Source organism: Pristiophorus japonicus, unplaced genomic scaffold (genome assembly GCF_044704955.1).
Source record: "Pristiophorus japonicus isolate sPriJap1 unplaced genomic scaffold, sPriJap1.hap1 HAP1_SCAFFOLD_1027, whole genome shotgun sequence".
Taxonomy (NCBI): Eukaryota; Metazoa; Chordata; class Chondrichthyes; family Pristiophoridae; genus Pristiophorus; species Pristiophorus japonicus.
The window spans coordinates 87,640-110,536 of NW_027250678.1; the positions used below are offsets into that span (position 1 = coordinate 87,640).

General features: G+C 52.8%; 4 non-coding genes across 4 annotated transcripts; all 4 read left to right on the forward strand.

Annotated features, from left to right (window-relative positions):
* Positions 1-7,622: 7,622 nt before the first annotated feature.
* trnai-aau (transfer RNA isoleucine (anticodon AAU)) lies at positions 7,623-7,695 on the forward strand. Its single transcript has one exon. It is a non-coding gene; the product is annotated as a tRNA-Ile (tRNA).
* A 2,356-nt stretch (positions 7,696-10,051) lies between these two features.
* On the forward strand, positions 10,052-10,124 carry trnat-agu (transfer RNA threonine (anticodon AGU)). The gene has a single exon. It is a non-coding gene; the product is annotated as a tRNA-Thr (tRNA).
* Positions 10,125-17,313: 7,189 nt separating this feature from the next.
* Positions 17,314-17,387, forward strand: trnai-aau (transfer RNA isoleucine (anticodon AAU)). Its single transcript has one exon. It is a non-coding gene; the product is annotated as a tRNA-Ile (tRNA).
* Positions 17,388-20,155: 2,768 nt separating this feature from the next.
* Positions 20,156-20,228, forward strand: trnat-ugu (transfer RNA threonine (anticodon UGU)). Its single transcript has one exon. It is a non-coding gene; the product is annotated as a tRNA-Thr (tRNA).
* The last annotated feature ends 2,669 nt before the right edge of the window (positions 20,229-22,897 follow it).

Below are 22,897 nucleotides of genomic sequence, written 5' to 3' on the forward strand. Positions count from 1 at the left end.
CTGTCCTGTGACAGTGGGAACTGGTGCTCTCCACTCTCTGTCCTGTGACTGTGGGAACTGGTGTTCTCCACTCTCCCATCCTGTGACAGTGGGAACTGGTGTTCTCCACTCTCTGTCCTGTGACAGTGGGAACTGGTGCTCTCCACTCTCCCGTCCTGTGACAGTGGGAACTGGCGCTCTCCACTCTCTGTCCTGTGACAGTGGGAACTGGTGTTCTCCACTCTCTGTCCTGTGACAGTGGGAACTGGTGTTCTCCACTCTCTGTCCTGTGACAGTGGGAACTGTTGTTCTCCACTCTCTGTCCTGTGACAGTGGGAACTGGTGTTCTCCACTCTCTGTCCTGTGACAGTGGGAACTGGTGCTCTCCACTCTCTGTCCTGTGACAGTGGGAACTGGTGCTCTCCACTCTCCCATCCTGTGACAGTGGGAACTGGTGTTCTCCACTCTCTGTCCTGTGACAGTGGGAACTGGTGTTCTCCACTCTCTGTCCTGTGACAGTGGGAACTGGTGTTCTCCACTCTCCATCCTGTGACAGTGGGAACTGGTGCTCTCCACTCTCTGTCCTGTGACAGTGGGAACTGGTGCTCTCCACTCTCTGTCCTGTGACAGTGGGAACTGGTGTTCTCCATTCTCTGTCCTGTGACAGTGCGAACTGGTGCTCTCCACTCTCCCATCCTGTGACAGTGGGAACTGGTACTCTCCACTCTCCCATCCTGTGACAGTGGGAACTGGTGTTCTCCACTCTCCCATCCTGTGACAGTGGGAACTGGTGTCCTCCACTCTCTGTCCTGTGACAGTGGGAACTGGTGCTCTCCACTCTCTGTCCTGTGACAGTGGGAACTGGTGTTCTCCACTCTCTGTCCTGTGACAGTGGGAACTGGTGTTCTCCACTCTCCATCCTGTGACAGTGGGAACTGGTGCTCTCCACTCTCTGTCCTGTGACAGTGGGAACTGGTGCTCTCCACTCTCTGTTCTGTGACAGTGGGAACTGGTGCTCTCCACTCTCTGTCCTGTGACAGTGGGAACTGGTGCTCTCCACTCTCTGTCCTGTGACAGTGGGAACTGGTGCTCTCCACTCTCTGTCCTGTGACAGTGGGAACTGGTGTTCTCCACTCTCCCGTCCTGTGACAGTTGCAACTGGTGCTCTCCACTCTCTGTCCTGTGACAGTGGGAACTGGTGCTCTCCACTCTCTGTCCTGTGACAGTGGGAACTGGTGCTCTCCACTCTCTGTCCTGTGACAGTGGGAGCTGGTGCTCTCCACTCTCTGTCCTGTGACAGTGGGAACTGGTGCTCTCCACTCTCTGTCCTGTGACAGTGGGAACTGGTGCTCTCCACTCTCTGTCCTGTGACAGTGGGAACTGGTGCTCTCCACTCTCTGTCCTGTGACAGTGGGAACTGGTGCTCTCCACTCTCTGTCCTGTGACAGTGGGAACTGGTGCTCTCCACTCTCTGTCCTGTGACAGTGGGAACTGGTGCTCTCCACTCTCTGTCCTGTGACAGTGGGAACTGGTGCTCTCCACTCTCTGTCCTGTGACAGTGGGAACTGGTGCTCTCCACTCTCTGTCCTGTGACAGTGGGAACTGGTGCTCTCCACTCTCTGTCCTGTGACAGTGGGAACTGGTGCTCTCCACTCTCTGTCCTGTGACAGTGGGAACTGGTGCTCTCCAATCTCCCGTCCTGTGACAGTTGGAACTGGTGCTCTCCACTCTCTGTCCTGTGACATTTGGAACTGGTCGCCCTGGAACAACAAGCTTATTTTCCTCTTTTCCCTTCCCCCTATCTCTGTCACTCCTTCCCCTCTCACTCCCCTCCCCCCCTATCTCTTCCCCCTCCCTCTCTATCTCTTTCCTTCTCCTTTTCTCTCTCCCTTATCCAGAAGCAGAGAATAAGTGAGAGAGACACGGAGAGAGCGCGAGAGGCAGGGAATGAGACAGAGAGTCAGAAAGACAGAGAGACAGAGAGATTGGGACAGAGTGTGACTGAGTTGCCTTGGGATGTTTTACTACGTGAAAGACCCGATATATCGATGTTGAGAGGCGAATATTGAGAGACGGAGCCAGGAGTCTGGGGGATGAGACACAATCTGAGCGTTTCACTGACCCCTCCACATTCTTCAAACACACAGCACTAACTGGGGAATGACCCACAGCCCAGGGCAGGTGGTTCCATAGCTCAGGGGTTAGAGCACTAGTCGAGTCGACCAGGGGTAGTAGGTTCAAATCTCATTGGGTCCTAATCAGCTCAGTTTTTAAATTAGCAAGGGCTTTAATTATAAATATGAAACCAACCCTGGCACAACAGGCTCTCCCCTCTCCCCCAATCTTCCCTTCTCACTCTTACTCTCTGTCCCCTTCCCCCTCTCTCAATCCCTTTTCACCTTCTATCTTTCTCTCTCTTTCACTCCTGCCCCTCTCTCTCGTACCCCTTCACTTTCTCTTCTCCCTTTTCCCGTCTCTCTCTCTCACTCCTTTCTCTCTCACTCCCCCCTCTCGCTCCCCCCTTCTCACTCTCCACTTCCCTCTCTGTCTATCTCCCTTTCCCCTCTCTTCCCTTCCCCCAGACACCACAGGCTCTCCCCTTTCCCCCACTCTCTCACCCTGCCATTCTCTCTCCCCTTCTCCCTCTATCTCTCCCTTTCCTCTCTCCCTTAACCCTCCTCTCTCTCTCTCTCTCCCTTTCCCTCTCTATCCCCTTCCCCCTCAAGAGAGAGAGAGAGAGAGAGAGAGAGCTCAGAGCAGCTAGCTGGGCCCTACTAAAACTGAGCTCAGTATTTAAATTCACCATCAATTGATAAGGGCTTTAATTATAAATATTAAAAAGCTCTGAGACCGACCCTGGAACTACAGGCTCTCGATTTATCTCTTCCCTTCCTCCTCTCTCTATCATTTCCCTTTATTTTTCTCTCTCTCTCCCCTCTGCTCACTCTCCTTCATCCTTTCTCTCTCCCTTCCCCCCTTTCCCACTCTCTCTCCCCTTCCTCTCCCTTTCCTTCCCCCTCTATCTCTCTCCATCCCCCTCTCCTTCTCTCCCTCCTTCCCCCTCACTCTCTCCCTTTTCCCTTCTGACTCGAACTTTCTCTCTCCTCTTCCCATCTCTCGCTCCCCTCCCCAACTCTCGCTCCCCTCCCCATCTCTCACTCCCCCCCCATCTCTCACTCCCCTCCCCATCTCTCGCTCCCCTTCCCCTCTCTCGCTCCCCTTCCCCTCTCTCTCTCCCCCCCCATCTCTCGCTCCCCTTCTCCTCTCTCTCTCCCCCCCCATCTCTCGCTCCCCTCCCCATCTCTCGCTCCCCTTCCCCTCTCTCTCCCCTTCCCCTCTCTCTCACTCCCCTTCCCATCTCTCGCTCCCCTTCCCCTCTCTCTCTCCCCCCCATCTCTCGCTCCCCTCCCCATCTCTCTCTCCCCCCCATCTCTCACTCCCCTCCCCATCTCTCGCTCCCCTTCCCCTCTCTCTCCCCTTCCCCTCTCTCTCCCCTTCCCCTCTCTCTCACTCCCCTTCCCATCTCTCGCTCCCCTTCCCCTCTCTCTCTCCCCCCCATCTCTCGCTCCCCTCCCCATCTCTCTCTCCCCCCCATCTCTCACTCCCCTCCCCATCTCTCGCTCCCCTTCCCCTCTCTCTCTCCCCCCCATCTCTCGCTCCCCTCCCCATCTCTCGCTCCCCTTCCCCTCTCTCTCCCCTTCCCCTCTCTCTCGCTCCCCTCCCCATCTCTCTCTCCCCCCCATCTCTCACTCCCCTCCCCATCTCTCACTCCCCTTCCCATCTCTCGCTCCCCTTCCCCTCTCTCTCTCTCCCTTTCCCTCTCTCTCCCCTTTCCCCTCTCGTTCTCACTTTCCCTTTACCCTTTTCACTCTCTCCCTCTGCCTTTCTTCCCCTCTCTCTCCCCTCCCTCCTCTCTCTCTCTCTCTACCCTTCCCACTCACGAGACAGAGAGAAAGTGAAAAAGATACAGAGAGAGAGAGTGACACTGAAAAAATGAGAATGAGAGAAAGACAGAGAGAGTGAGCGAAAGAGACAGAGAGAGAGAAAGATAGATAGAGAGAGAGAGAGAGAGAGAGACAGAGAGAGATTGAGCCAGAGTGTGACTGAGTTGCCTTAGGCTATTTTATCTCCCTCCCTTCCCCTTCACTCTCTCTTCCCGCTCTCTCCCTTTTCCCGTCACTCTCACTCCTTTCCCTCTCATGACGCCGTCTCACTCTCCCCTCCCATCTCTCTCTCACCTCCCCTCTCTCCACTTCGCTCTCTCATTCCAACCCCTCTCACTCCCATTCCTTCTTTCTCCCCTTCCCCACTTTCTCCCCTTCCCCTCTCTCTCCCCTCCCCCTCTCTCTCCCCTTCCCTTCCCTCTCTCCCCCCCTTCCCCTCTCTCTAACCCCTCCCCCATCGCTCTCACCTTCCTCCCTCTCTCTCCCCTTCCCCCTCGAGAGACAGAGAAAAAGTGAGAGAACGAGAGAAAGAGACACAGAGAGCAAACCCAGCGCAGGTGGCTCCATAGCTCATGGGTTAGAGCACTTGTCCAGTAAACCCGAGGCTGGGTCCTGCTCAAAATTAGCTTAATATTTAAATTCACCATTAGTTAACAAGGGTTTAATTATAAATATTAACCAGCTCCAAGACCGACTCTGGAACAGCAGGCTTGTCTCTCTGACATGCTCTCTCCCACTTCCCCATCACAAACTGTTCTCCATCTGCTTTCCCTGCCTGTCGCCTCCCATTCTCCTCTTCTCTTTCCTTTCAGCTTCTCCCTCTCTCTCTCTCTCTCTCTCTCGCTCTCTCCCCTTCCCATTGGGGTGATTGACCAGACAAACACACCCTTCCGTCAATGTTACCGAGATGGTGCAAGAGGAGAAGTCATGATGAAACATTCCCTCTCTCTCCCCTTCCCCTTCCACTCTCTCTTTTCCCTTCCCCTCTCTTTCCTGCTCCTTCCCCGGTTTTTCCCAGCAGAGCTGGCTCCAGAGATCAGGGGTTAGAGCACTGGTCTACTAAACCAGGGATCATGAGTTCAAATCTTACTGGGGCCTACTCAAAGTTCACTCAGTATTTAAATTCACCATCAATTAACAAGGAGTTAAATTATAAATATTAAACAACTCCAAGACCAACCCTCAAACTGCAGGCTCTTGATCTCTCTCTCTGCCTTCCCCATCACTGCTTTTTATTTTTCTTCTCTCGCTCTCCTTCCCCCCTCTCCCTGTCCCCCTTTCCCCCCTCTCCCTGTCCCCCTTTCCCCCCTCTCCCTGTCTCCCTTTCCCCCCTTCCCCTGTCTCTCGCCCTCCCTTCCCACTCTCCACTTCCTCTCTCTCCCCTTCCCCCTCTCTATTTCCGTCCCTCTGTACCCATCCTCTCCCGTTCCCCCGCTCCATTTCTTTCCTCCTCTGTCTCTCCTGTGTCCCGCTCTCTCTCTCTCTCCTCCACTTACTCTCCTTCCCCCTTTCTCACTCCCCCTTTCTCTCCCCCTTCCTCCCCTCCCCTTCCTCTCCCTTTCCTTCCACCTCTATCTCTCTCCAACCCCCTCCTTCTCTCTCCCCTCTCCCTTCCTTACCCTTCACTCTCTCTTCACCCTCTCTCTCTGTCACTCCTTCCCCTCTCACGACCCCCTCTCGCTCTCCCCTTCGCCCCTCCCTTCTCACTCTCCACTCCCCTCTCTGTCTATCTCCCCTTTCCCCTCTCAGCACACTACCCCAGTCCCATGTGCAAAGTTAAAGCACATGAGATTGGGGGTAGTGTGCTGACGTGGATTGAGAACTGGTTGTCAGACAGGAAGCAAAGAGTAGGAGTAAATGGGTACTTTTCAGAATGGCAGGCAGTGACTAGTGGGGTACCGCAAGGTTCTGTGCTGGGGCCCCAGCTGTTTACATTGTACATTAATGATTTAAACCAGGGGATTAAATGTAGTATCTCCAAATTTGCGGATGACACTAAGTTGGGTGGCAGTGTGAGCTGCAAGGAGGATGCTATGAGGCTGCAGAGCGACTTGGATAGGTTAGGTGAGTGAGCAAATGCATGGCAGATGAAGTATAATGTGGATAAATGTGAGGTTATCTACTTTGGTGGTAAAAACAGAGAGACAGACTATTATCTGAATGGTGACAGATTAGGAAAAGGGAAGGTGCAACGAGACCTGGGTGTCATGGTACATCAGTCATTGAAGGTTGGCATGCAGGTACAGCAGGCGGTTAAGAAAGCAAATGGCATGTTGGCCTTCATAGTGAGGGGATTTGAGTATAGGAGCAGGGAGGTGTTGCTACAGTTGTACAGGGCCTTGGTGAGGCCACACCTGGAGTATTGTGTACAGTTTTGGTCTCCTAACCTGAGGAAGGACATTCTTGCTATTGAGGGAGTGCAGCGAAGGTTCACCAGACTGATTCCCGGGATGGCGGGACTGACCTATCAAGAAATACTGGATCAACTGGGCTTGTATTCACTGGAGTTCAGAAGAATGAGAGGGGACCTCATAGAAACGTTTAAAATTCTGACGGGTTTAGACATGTTAGATGCAGGAAGAATGTTCCCAATGTTGGGGAAGTCCAGAACCAGGGGTCACAGTCTAAGGATAAGGGGTAAGCCATTTAGGACCGAGATGAGGAGAAACTTCTTCACCCAGAGAATGGTGAACCTGTGGAATTCTCTACCACAGAAAGTAGTTGAGGCCAATGCACTCAATCTATTCAAAAGGGAGTTAGATGTAGTCCTTACTACTGGGGGGATCAAGGGGTATGGTGAGAAAGCAGGAATGGGGTACTGAAGTTGCATGTTCAGCCATGAACTCATTGAATGGTGGTGCAGGCTCGAAGGGCCGAATGGCCTACTCCTGCACCTATTTTCTATGTTTCGATGTTTCTATGTCTATGTTTCTATGTTTCCCTTCCCCCTCTCTTTCCCCCATTCCCTCACCGTACCATTCTCTCTCGCCTTCCCCCTCTATCTCTCCCCTCCCTCTCTCCCTTAACCCCTCTCTTTCTCCCTTTCCTCCTCTCTCCCCTTCCCTCTCGAGAGACAGAGAGAAAGTGAGAGACAGAGAGAACGAGAGAGAGAGACACAGAGAGCCAGGCCAAGGCAGGTGGCTCCATAACTCAGGGTTTAGAGCTATGGTCTTGTTAAACTAGTAGTCGTGGGTTCAAATATCCCTAGGGCCTACTCAAAATTAGCTCAGTATTTAAATTCATGGTCAACTAGCAAGGGCTTTAATTATAAATATTAACCAGCTCCAAAACCGACCCTGGAACAACAGGTTCCTTTTTTCTCTTTCCCCTTCCCCCTATCTCTCTCACTCCTTCCCCCCTCTCCCCACTCCCCCTCTATCTCTTCCCCTCTCCTTTTCTCTCTCCCCTTCCCCATCCAGAAGCAGAGAAAAAGTGAGGGAGACACGGAGAGAGAGAGAGAGAGGCAGAGAATGAGAGAGAGACAGAGAGAGACAGAGAGATTGAGGCAGAGTGTGACTGAGTTGCCTTGGGATGTTTTACTACGTGAAAGACCCGATATATCGATGTTGAGAGGCGAATATTGAAGAGACGGAGGCAGGAGTCTGGGGGATGAGACACAATCTGAGCGCTTCACTGACCCCTCCTCATTCTTCAAACACACAGCACTAACTGGGGAATGACCCACAGCCCAGAGCAGGTGGTTCCATAGCTCAGGGGTTAGAGCACTGGTCTAATAAACCAGGAGTCGTGGGTTCAAATCTCACTGGGCCCTGCTCAGTATTTAAATACACTGCCAATTAACAAGGACTTTAATTATAAATATTAAACAGCTCCAAGACAGACCCTGGAACTGCAGGCTCTCGATTCCTCTCTCTCTGCCTTCCCCATCACTGCCCTTTATATTTCTCTCTCGTTCCGTTCACTCTCCTTCCCCTTTCTCTCTCCCAGTCCCGTTTCATCCCTGACACTGTCTTTCTCACCCTTCCCACTCTCCACTTCCTCTGTCTTTCCTTCCCCCTCTTTCTCTACCCATCCTCTCTGCCTTTCTCCCTTTCCTCCTCTTTCTCTCTCCCTTTGCCCCTCTTTCTTTCTCTCCCATTCCCCCTCCCTCTCCCCGTCCCCTCTCTTTTTCACTTTCCCTTTACCCTTTTCACCCTCGGCCTTTCTTCCTCTCTCTCCCCTCCCTCCTCTCTCTCTCTGCCCTTCCCCCTTGAGAGACAGAGAGAGAGTGTGTCGGGGTGTGTGTTGTTCACTGATTGTTAGACCTCGGAACTTCTAGTGGGGAGAGGACAACACACGGAACAACATTTTAGGCTTAACCCAGGGTCCGTTTTATTACACAACAAAAAACTGACTAAAAACTACAGGACGAGACTGCTGAGAGAAATCGACTGAAGACATACAATCGCCATTCCTGGCTGTAGTTATTGTAGGTTTGTGGTCGTTGGTTCCGTGACCGGTCGGTTCTCCTTCTATCCGTTCTCTGCAGCGCCTCTTCCTTTCGTCTCCTTCTGTCTCTCTGTTTGTCCTTTTGCTTCATCTTTCTACCTCCTGCTTGTGTACCTTCCTGCTCCTTCCTGCTTGACCAGCTCCGCTGGGCAGGGCCACATTGTCCGCATGGTCCCCCGACACGAGACTCCCCAAAGCAAGCGCTCGAATCGGAACTCCCACACGGCAAGCGAGACAAAGGTGGGCAGAGGAAACGTTACAAGGGACACCCTCAAAGCCTCCCTTAATAAAATGCAACATCCCCACCGACACCTGGGAGTCCCTGGGCCAAAGACCAGTCCGCCCGGAGTGGAGGAAGTACATCCGGGAGGGTGCTGAGCACCACAAGTCTCATCGCCGAGAGCGTGCAGAGACCAAGCGCAGGCAACGGAAGGAGCGTGCGGCAAACCACTCCCACCCTCCCCTTCCCTCAACAACTATCTGTCCCACCTGTGACAGGGACGGTAATTCCAGTATTAGGCTGTTCAACCACCTGAGAACTCACTTTTAGAGTTGAAGCAAGTCTTACTCGATTCCGAGGGACTGCCGATGATGGTGATATTTATATCCACAGTAAGAATAAGTTCCCTGCTGGGCTTGTGTCCGATGAATGCATCTGGATCGATGCAGTGATTTGTTTAACTGGCTGTGCTGAGGAGTATGACTGGCTACTAATTTGCACACGGAATCGACAGTGCAAAAGATAACTCCTTATCCTTAATGCCCTGTTATCCAAAAATGTGCATTTCCTTGGGTCCTTTATAGTCCTGTTTTCTTGCAGACCTGTAGTCTCTGGGGGGAACTGTGTTACCCCCTGTGGCCAATCAACTGTGGGACTCCCCGGATAGACAGTATCAATCTCTTTGTCTGTATGTATAACCAAGTTCAGTCCTTGACCTCAGCCATTGCTTTTAATGGGTCATGTGTCACCACTTGCCTTCCCCCTCCCAGGGAGTCCAAACATTTTTACTTTAAAACAGTTTGTTCGTGGTCTCTTCCTGTGCCTTGTTCCAAGAAAAATAGGTTTACCCTTACAGGTGAGAGAGACACAGAGAGAGAGAGAGAGTGAGAGACAAAGAAACAGACAGAGAATGAGAGAGACAGGGAGATGGAGAGACAGAGAGATTGAGAGAGAAAGAGAGAGAGAGACAGAGAGACAGAGAGATTGGGGTAGAGTGTGACTGAGTTGCCTTGGGATGTTTTACTATGTGAAAGACCCGATATATCGATGTTGAGAGGTGAATATTAGAAGAGACGGAGGCAGGAGTCTGGGGGATGAGACACAATCTGAGCGTTTCATTGACCCCTCCTCATTCTTCAAACACACAGCACTAACTGGGGAATGACGCACAGCTTAGAGCAGGTGGCTCCATAGCTCAGGGGTTAGAGCATTGGTAGAATAAACCAGGGGTTGTGGGTTCAAATCTCACTGGAGCCTACCTAAAATTAGCTTGGTATTTAAATACCTCTCTCTCTTTTCCCTTTCCGACCGATTCTCCCCCTCTCTCTCTCACTCCTCCCCTCTCTCTCTCTCCCTTCCCCATCACGACCCGTTCGATATCTTTTTCTCACTCCTTCCACTCTCTCTTTTCCCTTCCCCTCTCTTTCCTGCTCCTTCCCCTGTCTTGCACAGAGCAGGTGGCTCCATAGCTCAGCGGTTAGAGCACTGGTCTAGTAAACCAGGGGTCGTGCGTTCAAATCTCACTGGGGCCTACTCAAAATTAGCTCAGTATCTAAATATCTGTCTTTCTCTCTTCTCCCTTTAATTTCAGATTCTCCCCCTCTCGCTCTTACTTTCTGTCCCCTCTCTTCATCACTCCTTCCCTCTCTCCCCATAACTTCTCTTTCCCCTTCCTCCCTCTCTCTTCTCTGCCACTCTTTCCTCCTCGCAGTCTCCCCTCCCCCCTCTCTCCTCTCACTCCTTCAGGAGCAGGCCATTGGGAAAAGCATAATTGGGTCAGGCAGAGTCAGCATGGATTTATGAAGGGGAAGTTATGTTTGATTAATTTGCTGGAATTCTTTGAGGATGTAACCAACAGGGTGGATAAAGGGGAACTCATTTTAAGAGTGGAAGCAAGTCTTCCTCGATTCCGAGGGACTGCCTCTTGCAATGTCTGTCAGCTTGTAATGTTTGTAGCTCCACATTGAGGATGTGGACGTATTGTGTACTGCAAGTGCAGAGTTAATAATAAACAGAATTCGGCGGGTTTCCGGAGACTTCCGAGAGAGCTGTGCGCCATGTTAGGAAGCTGTGTGTGCTGTGCCCTGTGAATATATCACACCGATGCTGATGATGTTAGAGACAAATAGTGAGAGAGAAAGAGAAAGTCAGGTTGAGAGATTGAGTGAGAAGGAAAAAGAGTAAGGGAGAGGCATAATCCCATTGGGCGCATCGTATCCACGCCGGCCGGCCAAGAGCAAACCCAGCCTCATCCCACTTTCCAGCTCGAGGTCTGTCAGTTGCAGCACTTTTTAAATGTGGTCAAGAACAAGCCCATCATTCCAGGAGCTGTTCAATATTTATAATTAAAGCCCTTGTTAATTGACAGTGAATTTAAAGACTGAGCTAATTTTGAGTAGGCCCCAGTGAGATTTGAACCCACAACCCCTGGTTTACTAGACCAGTGCTCTAACCCCAGAGCTATGGATCCACCTGCCTTGGGGCTGTGAGTCATTCCCCAGTTAGTGCTGTGTGTTTGAAGAATGAGGAGGGAAATGGTCCACGGTGTCCAGGGCCATGCCGTGGATCTTGATGACTGGGGGACAGTGCTGTGCGGCGAGGACAGGTTGGTGGAGGACCTTTGTCTTACGGATGTTTAGTGTAAGGCCAGTGCTTTCGTACGCCTCAGTAAATACATTGACTATATCCTGGAGTTCAGCCTCTGAATGTGCGCAGATTCAGGCGTCGTCCGTGTACTGTAGCTCGACGACAGAGGTTGTGGTGATCTTGGTGATCATCGATTCCATTCATGCCGCTTCAAAGGGTACGTTTGCAAGGGCTGTGTAACAATGGGACACCTCCAACGTATGTGCAGGCGAGCTGCAAACCCTGCTAATCCTGCAAACCACCTTGTTGCAGAGGAGGACAGATCCACTGCGGATCATGACGAACCAGCGCCTCAGACCGAGGATGCAGAGGTATATGGGGTGCACACATTTACCACAAAGTGTCCCCCGATAATGCTGAAGGTTGAATTAAATGGGCTCCCGGTGTCCATGGAGCTGGACACGGGCGCGAGCCAGTCCATAATGAGCAAAAAGACTTTCGATAAGTTGTGGTGCAACAAGGCTTCAAGGCCAGTCCTGACTCCCATTCGAACCAAACTTAGAACGTACACAAAGGAACTGATTCCCGTAATCTGCAGTGCTACCGGAAAGATCTCCTACGATGGAGCGGTGCACGATTTACCACTGTGGGTGGTACCGGGCGATGGCCCCACGCTGTTCGGCAGGAGCTGGCTGGGAAAGATACATCCGTCGACGACACCTCATGTGCCCAGGTCCTAAGCAAGTTCCCCTCGCTGTTCGAACCAGGCGTCGGGAAGTTCCAAGGAGCAAAAGTGCAGATCCATTTAATTCCGGGGGAGCGACCCATCCATCACAAGGTGAGAGCGGTACCTTACATGATGAGAGAGAGGGTGGACATTGAGCTGGACAGGCTTCAACGAGAGGACATCATTTCGCCGATCGAATTCAGTGAGTGGGCCAGTCCGATCGTTCCAATCCTCAAGGGAGACGGCACCGTCAGAATCTGTGGTGATTACAAAGTAACTATCAATCGTTTCTCGCTGCAGGATCAATACCCGCTACCAAAGGCTGATGACCTATTTGTCACGCTGGTTGGGGGGGAAAACATTCACGAAGCCGGACTTGACCTTGGCCTACATGACGCAGGAGCTGGTGGAATCATCGAAAGGCCTCACCTGCCTCAACACGCACAAAGGTCTTTTCGTTTACGACAGATGCCCGTTTGGGATTCGATCGGCCACGGCGATATTCCAGAGGAACACGGAGAGCTTGCTGAAGTCGGTCCCGTGCACCGTGGTCTTCCAGGACGACATCTTGGTTACAGGTCGGGACACCGTCGAGCATTTGCAGAACGTGGATGAGGTCCTTAGTCGGCTTAATCGTGTGGGGCTCGGGCTGAAATGCTCGCAGTGCGTTTTCCCGGTGCCTGAAGTGGAGTTCCCGGGGAGAAGAATCGCGGCGGACGGCATCAGGCCCACCGATTCGAAGACGGGGGCAATCGAGAAGGCACCGAGACCACGGAACGTGACGGAGCTGCGGTCGTTTCTAGGACTCCTGAACTATGTTGGTAACTTCTTACCGGGTCTCGGCACATTGTTAGAACCCCTGCACCCTCCACTGCGTAAGGGAGATGAATGGGTCTGGGGTAAAAGCCAAGAAAATGCCTTTGAGAAAGCTAGGACGCTGTCATGTTCAAACAAATTGCTTGTGTTGTACGATCCATGTAAACGTTTGGTACGAGCATGTGATGCGTCGTCGTACGGGGTCGGGTGTGTGTTGTAACAAGCGAATCAATTTGGGAAATTGCAACCGGTTGCTTATGCAACCAGAAGTCTGTCCAAGGCCGAGAGGACCTGCAGTATGATCGAGAGAGAAGCGTTAGTGTGTGTTTACGGGGTAAAGAAAATGCATCAATATCTGTTCGGGCTCAAATTCGAATTGGAAATCGACCACAGGCCACTTATATCCCTCCTTTCTGAAAATTAGGGGATAAATACGAACGCATCGGCCCGCATCCAGAGATGGGCGCTCACGTTGTCCACATACAACTACACCATCCGCCACAGGCCAGGCACAGAAAACTGTGCCGATGCTCTCAGTAGGCTGCCATTGCCCACCACCGGGGTGGAGATGGCACAGCCCGCAGATTTAGTTATGGTAATGGTAGCATTCGAGAGTGAGCAATCACCTGTCACCGCCCGACAGATTAGAACCTGGATGAGCCAGGGCCCCTTACTGTCCTCAGTAAAAAGCCGTGTGCTCCACGGGAGTTGGTCTAGTGTCCCGTTAGAGATGAACGAAGAAATAAAGCCATACCAGCGACACAAAGATGAAATGTTTAGACAGGCAGATTGCGTCCTGTGGGGCATTTGGGTAGGTATGCCAAAAAAGGGCAGGGGCACTTTCATTAGTGATCTCCACAGTACCCACCCAGGCATTGTAATGATGAAAGCGATAGCCAGATCCCACGGGTGGTGGACCGGTATCGATGCAGACTTAGAGTCCTGTGTGCACAACTGTAATACATGTTCCCAGTTAAGCAATGCACCCGGGGAGGCGCCCCTAAGTTTATGGTCTTGGCCCTCCAAACCGTGGTCTGGGGTTCATGTCGACTATGCAGGCCCATTCTTGGGGAAAAATGTTTTTAGTGGTTGTAGATACGTACTCCAAATGGATCGAATGTGTGATAATGCCGGCAAGCACGTCCGCTGCCACCATCGAAAGCCTACGGGCCGTGTTTGCCACGCACGGCCTGCCTGATGTCCTTGTAAGCGACAATGGGCCGTGCTTTACCGGTGCCGAGTTCAAGGAATTCATGACCCGCAATGGGGTCAAACATGTCACGCCTGCCCCGTTTAAGCCAGCGTCCAACGGTCAGGCAGAACGAGCAGTTCACACAATCAAGCAGAGCTTGAAAAGGGTAACTGAAGGCTCACTGCAGACTCGCTTGTCCCGAGTCCTGCTCAGTTACCGCACAAGACTCCACTCACTTACCGGGGTCCCTTCCACTGAACTGCTGAAGAAAAGGGCACTTCAGACAAGGCTCTCGTTAGTCCACCCTGATCTACACGAACAGGTAGAGAGCAGGCGGCTTCAACAGAATACATAACGTGATCGCACAAATGTGTCACGTGAAATTGAAGTAAACGATCCTGTATTTGTGTTGAACTATGGACAAGGTCCCAAGTGGATTGCTGCCACTGTTTTGGCCAAAGAAGGGAGCAAGGTGTTTGTGGTCAAACTCGCAAATGGACTCACCTGCAGAAAACACTTGGACTAAATCAAACTGAGATTTACAGACTATCCAGAACAACCCACAACACACTCTACCGTCCGTCCAACACACAGACGTAGCAACCGACCCAGCGGATGACCACGAAGCAGAACCCATCACCCCCCCAGCAGCCCAGCAAGGCCAGCTGCACAGCAGCCCAGCGAGGGCCCAACAAATGATTCACCAACACCAGCATTTGTACCGAGACAATCAACCAGGGCAAGGAAGGCCCCAGATCGACTCACATTGTATATAGTTACACTATTGACTTTGGGGCAGGGGGCGGGGGGGGAAGTGTTGTTACGAATGTAAACCTGTAATTATCATGTCTGACCACCAGAGGGCTTATCTCCTGGAGTCCCAAGGGATCCCACAATCCCTTGGGAGCACCTGTACTTAAGGAAGCCTCACAGGCTGGAGAGGCACTCTGGAGACCTGTGATAAAGGACTAAGGTCACACCTTACTTTGAGCTTGCAGTATCTCATCTGACTCTTGATTCAAGACAGAACACCTTCCACTCTCTCTTTTCCCTGTCCCTCTCTTTCCTGCTCCTGCCCCTGCCTTTACCAGAGCAGGTGGTTCCATAGCTCAGGGGTTAGAGCACTGGTCTAGTAAACCAGGGGTCATAGTTCAAATCTCACTGGGGCATACTCAAAATTAGCTCAGTATTTAAATACCTCTCCCTTTCCTACAGATTCTTCCCTTCCTCATCACAGCTCTTTTTCCCGCTATTTCGCTTTCCCCGTCTCGCCCTCCTTTCCCTCACTCGTATCAACTGCTCTCCTTCCCCATTTCTCTCCTGCCACTCTCTCTCTCCCCTTCCACTGTCACTTCTTCCCAGTCTCCTCTTCCCCCTCTCTCTCACTCCTTCCACTCCCTCTTTACCCTTCCCCTCTCTTTCCTGCTCCTTCCGCTGACTTTCCCAGCGCAGATGGTTCCATAGCTCAGGGGTTCGAGCACTGGTTTAGTACATCAGAGGTCATGGGTTCAAATCTCGCTGAGGCCTACTCAAAATTAGTTTAGTGTTTAAATACCTGGCTGATCACCCCCCGGACCCTCCCCAACCAAAAGCACCACATCCAACACCCTCCTGAACATATCCAATGAACTGGCATCAATAACTCTCCGCGGCAGGGAACCCCACAGACCAACAACTCTCCGAATGAAGATGTCTCTCCCAAACAGTCCACCCCCATTCCAAGAGCGTGCCCCGCCCCCCCCCGGCTCCGGACCCATCCAACACCGGGAACACTCCCCCCGCACCCAACACGGCCTGTCCCGTCAGAATCCTTCCCAAATGCCAAACACACTCGGATGTCGAGCCCCCAGCCCACACGACATTCAGCAATTGCCATCTGCGCAGTCAACCCGAACACTCCCAGCACCGAGGCACAGAGCCCCCAGGCCCGACTGTCCAACACACTTTGCACCCCGCCCCCCCCCCAAGACGTTCGCTGCAATGTGGCCCCTCAATCCCATGCCCCATTCTCCATTCATCGCCCAGCACAGGCCCCCCACCTTGGGGGTGGTAACCTTCTTGGGCGGGGAATTTTAGCCCCCCAGCGTGGAAGTCCTGCTCCCGACGCAGAATTGGCCTTACCACCCCTCAATGGAAGCAGAGTGCAATTTCCCACACTCCACTTCCTTCGTGGGCACTACCGGATGTTCATGTGACAGTGGGAACTGGTGTTCTCCACTCTCTGTCCTGTGACAGTGGGAACTGGTGTTCTCCACTCTCTGTCCTGTGACAGTGGGAACTGGTGTTCTCCACTCTCTGTCCTGTGACAGTGTGAACTGGTGCTCTCCACTCTCTGTCCTGTGACAGTGGGAACTGGTGTTCTCCACTCTCTGTCCTGTGACAGTGGGAACTGGTGTTCTCCACTCTCTGTCCTGTGACAGTGGGAACTGGTGTTCTCCACTCTCTGTCCTGTGACAGTGGGAACTGGTGCTCTCCACTCTCTGTCCTGTGACAGTGGGAACTGGTGTTCTCCACTCTCTGTCTTGTGACAGTGGGAACTGGTGTTCTCCACTCTCTGTCCTGTGACAGTGGGAACTGGTGTTCTCCACTCTCTGTCCTGTGACAGTGGGAACTGGTGCTCTCCACTCTCTGTCCTGTGACAGTGGGAACTGGTGTTCTCCACTCTCTGTCCTGTGACAGTGGGAACTGGTGTTCTCCACTCTCTGTCCTGTGACAGTGGGAACTGGTGTTCTCCACTCTCTGTCCTGTGACAGTGTGAACTGGTGTTCTCCACTCTCTGTCCTGTGACAGTGGGAACTGGTGTTCTCCACTCTCTGTCCTGTGACAGTGAGAACTGGTGTTCTCCACTCTCTGTCCTGTGACAGTGGGAACTGGTGTTCTCCACTCTCTGTCCTGTGACAGTTTGAACTGGTGTTCTCCACTCTCTGTCCTGTGACAGTGGGAACTGGTGTTCTCCACTCTCTGTCCTGTGACAGTGGGAACTGGTGCCCTGGAACAACAGGCTTATTTTCCTCTTTTCCCTTCCCCCTATCTCTGTCACTCCTTCCCCTCTCGCTCCCCTCCCCCTCTATCTCTTCCCCCTCCCCCTCTATCTCTTTTCTTCTCCTTTTCTCTCTCCCTTTCCCCATCCAGAAGCAGAGAATAAGTGAGAGAGACACGGAGATAGAGTGAGAGGCAGGGAATGAGACAGAGAGACAGAGATTGAGGCAGAGTGTGACTGAGTTGCCTTGGGATGTTTTACTACGTGAAAGACCCGATATATCGATGTTGAGAGGCGAATATTGAAGAGACGGAGGCAGGAGTCTGGGGGATGAGACACAATCTGAGCGTTTCACTGACCCCTCCTCATTCTTCAAACACACAGCACTAACTGGGGAATGACCCACAGCCCAGAGCAGGTGGCTCCATAGCTCAGGGGTTAGAGCACTGGTCTAATAAATCAGGGGTCGTGGGTTCAAATTCTCACTGAGGCCTGCTCTAAATGAGCTCAGTATTTAAATTAACAAGGAGCTTTATTTGTAAATATGAAACTGACCCTGTCACCACAATCTCTCCCCTGCCCCCCACTCTCTCACCCTGCCATTCTCTCTGTCCCCTTCCCCCGAGAGAGAGAGCTCAGAGCAGGGAGCTGGCCCCGACTAAAACTGAGCTCAGTATTTAAATTCACCATCAATTGACAAGGGCTTTAATTATAAATATTAAAAAGCTCTGAGACCGACCCTGGAACGACAGGCTCTCGATTTATCTCTTCCCTTCCTCCTCTCTCTATCATTTCCCTTTATTTTTCTCTCTCTCTCCCCTCCGCTCACTCTCCTTCCCCTTTCTCTCTCCAACTCCCTCTTCTCCCCTTCCCCTCTCTCTCTCCCTTCCCACCCCCCACTTCCTCTCTCTCACCTTCCCCTTCTCTATTTCCTTCCCTCTCTGGCCATCCTCTCCCTTTTCCCCCACTCCATTTCTTTCTTCCTCTGTCTCCCCTGTGTACCGCTCCCTCTCACCCCTCCACTCACTCTCCTTCACCCTTTCTCTCTCCCTTCCCCCCTTTCCCACTCTCTCTCCCCTTCCTCTCCCTTTCCTTCCCCCTCTATCTCTCTCCATCCCTCTCTCCTTCTCTCTCTCCTTCCCGCTCACTCTCTCCCTTTTCCCTTCTGACTGTAACTTTCTCGCTCCCCTTCCCATCTCTCGCTCCCCTTCCCATCGCTCGCTCCCCTTCCCATCTCTCTCACCCCTCCCCATCTCTCGCTCCCCTTCCCATCTCTCTCACCCCTTCCCATCTCTCGCTCCCCTTCCCATCTCTCTCACCCCTCCCCATCTCTCACTCCCCTCCCCATCTCTCGCTCCCCTTCCCATCTCTCTCACCCCTTCCCATCTCTCGCTCCCCTTCCCATCTCTCGCTCCCCTTCCCCTCTCTCTCTCTCCCCTTCCCCTCGCTCTCTCCCCTTCCCACCTCTCGCTCCCCTCCCTATCTCTCTCTCCCTTTCCCCTCTCTCTCTCTCCCTTTCCCTCTCTCTCCCCATTCCCCTCTCGCTCTCACTTTCCCTTTACCATTTTCACTCTCTCCCTCTGCCTTTCTTCCCCTCTATCTCCCCTCCCTCCTCTCTCTCTCTCTACCCTTCCCACTCACGAGACAGAAAGAAAGTGAAAAAGATACAGAGAGAGAGTGACACAGAGAAAGTGAGAATGAGAGAGAGACAGAGAGAGTGAGCGAGAGAGAGAGAGAGACAGAGAGAGTGAGCGAGAGAGAGAGACAGAGAGAGATTGAGCCAGAGTGTGACTGAGTTGCCTTGGGCTATTTTATCTCCCTCCCTTCCCCTTCACTCTCTCTTCCCCCCTCTCCCTTTTCCCATCTCTCTCACTCCTTTCCCTCTCATGACGCCTTCTCACTCTCCCCTTCCCTCTCTGTCTCCACTCCCATCTCTCTCTCACCTCCCCTCTCTCCACTTCACTCTCTCATTCCTCCTCCTCTCTCTCCTTTCCCTCCTCTCTCTCTCACTCTTATCCCTCTCTCCGCTTTCCCCTCTCTGCCACTCCCATCTCTCTCTCCCTCCCTTCTCTCCACTTCTCTCTCTCCACTCCCCCCTCTCTCTCCCTTCCCCTCCCCCTCTCTCTCTCGTCCCCCTTCACTCTCTCTTCCCCCTCTATCCCTTTTCCCATCTCTCGCTCACTCCTTTCCATCTCACTACCCCCTCTCACTCTCCCCTTCCCCTCTGCCTTCTCACTCTCCACTTCCCTCTCTGCCTGCCTCCCCTTCCCTTCTCTTCCCTTCACTCTCCCTTTCCCCCACTCCCTTCCCCATCACGACCCGTTCTACATCTTTTTACCCCTCTCTCCCTTTCCCGCTATCTCGCTTTCCCCGTCTCTCACTCATTCCCCTCTCCCCCCTTCCCCCTCCCTCGCTTCTCCCTCTCACCTTCGCCCTCTCTCCCTTTCTCCCTCTCTCCCCTCCCTCTCTCCCCTTCCACCTCAGCCTTTTCACTCTTCCTCTCCCTCCTCTCTTTCCCATTCCCCCGCTCTCCCCTCTCTCTCTCTCTTTTCCCTTCCCCCTCTCTCTCATTTCTTCCCCACTCTCTCCCCTTCCCCCACTCTCTCCCCTTCCCCCTCTCTCTCACTCCTTCCACTCTCTTATTTCCCTTCCCCTCTCTTTCCTGCTCCTTCCCCTGACTTGTCTCGAGAAGCTGGCTCCATAACTCAGGGGTTAGAGCACTGGTCGAGTAAACCAGAGATCATGGGTTCAAATCACACTGGGGTCTCCTCACAATTAGCTCAGTATTTAAATTCACCATCAATTAACAAGGACTTTAATCATAAATGTTAAACAGCTCTGAGACAGACCCTCAAACTACAGGCTCTCAATCTCTCTCACTGCCTTCTATTGTTCTTCTCTCCCTTTCCCCCACTTCATTTCTTTCCTCCTCTGTCTCTCCTGTGCCTTGCTCTCTCTCCTTCCCCATTTCTCTCTCCCTGTCCTTCCACCTCTATCTCCGTCCATTTGCCTCCTTCACTCCCACCTCTGTTGTTCTCACTCTCCACTTTCCTCTCTGTCTATCTCCCTTTGCCCCACTCCCTCACCATACCATTCTCTCTCGCCTTCTTCCTTTCCTCCTCTCTCCCCTTCCCTCTCGAGAGACAGAGAAACAATCATGTTCCAATGATTGTTCAGGGATGAATCACCAAGAATGATTATATTCGGGCCCCACCTCCTTGTTAACAATAGTAAGAAGCAAACATGAGCTGGTGTTACAGGTGGCTCCATAGCTCAGGGGTTAGAGCACTGGTCTTGTAAACCAGGGGTCGTGAGTTCAAATCTCACTGGGGCCTACTCAATTTTGGCTTCTGTTCCTGAACTCGCTGTCAATCGGTGACAGGCCGACACCATCAACAGGAACCGACTCACTTCACAGTTTGAATACAGCCCACAGCACTTTCACTTTCTGTGACCAGTCTGTAACCGAGTCTTCTTCATATCCAGTCTGAGAGCCACCGATATTTGTTTTAGATTCGTTGCGGGATATGGCCGTCGATAGCAAGGCCGGCATTTATTGCCCATCCCTAATTGCCCCTGGAGAAGGTCGTGGTGAGCAGCCTTCTTGAACACAACTGAGGGCCTCACTTGACCGTTTCACAGGGGCAGTTAAGAGTCAAACCCACATTGCCGTGGGTCTCAATATTCCTCGCTGCCGTGCTCCACCTCACAGTCAACAAGCTCCCCGCTGGAGTGGAACTAAACTACAGACCCAGTGGGAACCTGTTCAACCTTCGTCATCTCCAGGCCAGGTCCAAGACCACCCTGTTATCATCCCCTGGGAAAGTCGTCGCTAGAGTCCTCCTCAACCGTCTTCTCCCTGTGGCCGAGGAGCTCCTCCCGGAGTCACAGTGCGGGTTTGGTCCCCTACGGGGTACAACGGACATAGAATCATAGAAACATAGAAACTAGGTGCAGGAGTAGGCCATTCGGCCCTTCGAGCCTGCACCACCATTCAATATGATCACGGCTGATCGTGTAACTTCAGTACCTCATTCCTGCTTTCTCGCTTTCCCCGTCTCTCACTCATTCCCCTCTCCCTCCTTCCCACTCCGTCCCCTCACCCTCTCTCCCCTTCCCCCTCTCTCTCCCCTTCCCCCCTCTCTCCCCTTCCCCCTTGCTCTCCCTTTCCCCTCTCCCATCTCTCTCTCTCCAATTCCCTCTCTCTCTCCCCCTCCCATTGCTCTCCCCTTCCCCACTCTCTCCCCTTCCCCTCTCTCTCTCCCCTTCCCCTCTCTCTCTCCCCTTCCCCCTCTCTTTCCCTTCCCCTCTCTCTCTCCCTCCCCTCTCTCTCTCCCCTTCCCCCTCTCTCTCCCTTCCCCCCTTCCCCTCTCTCTCCCTTCCCCTCTCTCTCCCCTTCCCCCTCTCTCTCCCCCCTTCCCCTCTCTCTCCCTTCCCCCTCTCTCTCCCCCCTTCCACTCTCCCTCTCCCCTTCCCCTCTCTCTCCCCTTCTCCCCTCTCTCTCCCCTTCCCCCTCTCTCTCCCCTTCCCACACTCTCTCCCTTCCCCCTCTCTCTCCCCCCTTCCCCCTCTCTCTCCCTTCCCCCTCTCTCTCTTCCCTTCCCCCTCTCTCTCCCCTTCCCCTCTCTCTCTCTCTCTCTCTCCTTCCCCTCTCTCTCCCCTTCCCCCTCTCACTCCCATTCCTTCTTTCTCCCCTTCCCCACTTTCTCCCCTTCCCCTCTCTCTCCCCTCCCCCTCTGTCTCCCCTTCCCCTCCATCTCTCCCCCCCTTCCCTCTCCCCTTCCCCTCTCTCTATCCCCTCCCCCATCGCTCTCACCTTCCTCCCTCTCTCTCCCCTTCCCTCTCGAGAGACAGAGAAAAAGTGAGAGAACGAGAGAAAGAGACACAGAGAGCAAACCCAGCGCAAGTAGCTCCATAGCTCACGGGTTAGAGCACAAGTCCAATAAACCAGGGGGTGTGGGTTCAAGCATCACTGGGTCCTGCTCAAAATTAGCTTAATATTTAAATTCACCATTAGTTAACAAGGGTTTAATTATAAATATTAACCAGCTCCAAGACTGACTCTGGAACAGCAGGCTTGTCTCTCTGACACACTCTCTCCCACTTCCCCATCACAAACTGTTCTCCATCTGCTTTCCCTGCCTGTCGCCTCACCCTCTCCCTTTCCCATTCTCTCTCTTCTCTTTCCTTTCAGATTCTCCTCTCTCTCTTTCCTGTTCCTTTCCCGGTCTTTCCCAGCTGAGCTGGCTCCAGAGCTCAGGGGTTAGAACACTGCTCTCGTAAACCAGCAGTTATGAGTTCAAATCTGACTGGGGCCTACTCAAAGTTCACTCAGTATTTAAATTCACCATCAATTAACAAGGGGTTAAATTATAAATATTAAACAGCTCCAAGACCAACCCTCAAACTGCAGGCTCTTGATCTCTCTCTCTGCCTTCCCCATCACTGCCTTTTATTTTTCTTCTCTCGCTCTCCTTCCCCCCTCTCCCTGTCCCCCTTTCCCCCCTTCCCCTGTCTCTCTCCCTCCCTTCCCACTCTCCACTTCCTCTCTCTCCCCTTCCCCCTCTCTATTTCCGTCCCTCTGTACCCATCCTCTCCCGTTCCCCCGCTCCATTTCTTTCCTCCTCTGTCTCTCCTGTGTCCCGCTCTCTCTCTCTCTCCTCCACTCACTCTCCTTCCCCCTTTCTCACTCCCCCTTTCTCTCCCCCTTCCTCCCCTCCCCTTCCTCTCCCTTTCCTTCCACCTCTATCTCTCTCCAACCCCCTCCTTCTCTCTCCCCTCTCCCTTCCTTACCCTTCACTCTCTCTTCACCCTCTCTCTCTGTCACTCCTTCCCCTCTCACGACCCCCTCTCGCTCTCCCCTTCGCCCCTCCCTTCTCACTCTCCACTCCCCTCTCTGTCTATCACCCCTTTCCCCTCTCAGCACACTACCCCAATCCCATGTGCAAAGTTAAAGCACATGAGATTGGGGGTAGTGTGCTGACGTGGATTGAGAACTGGTTGT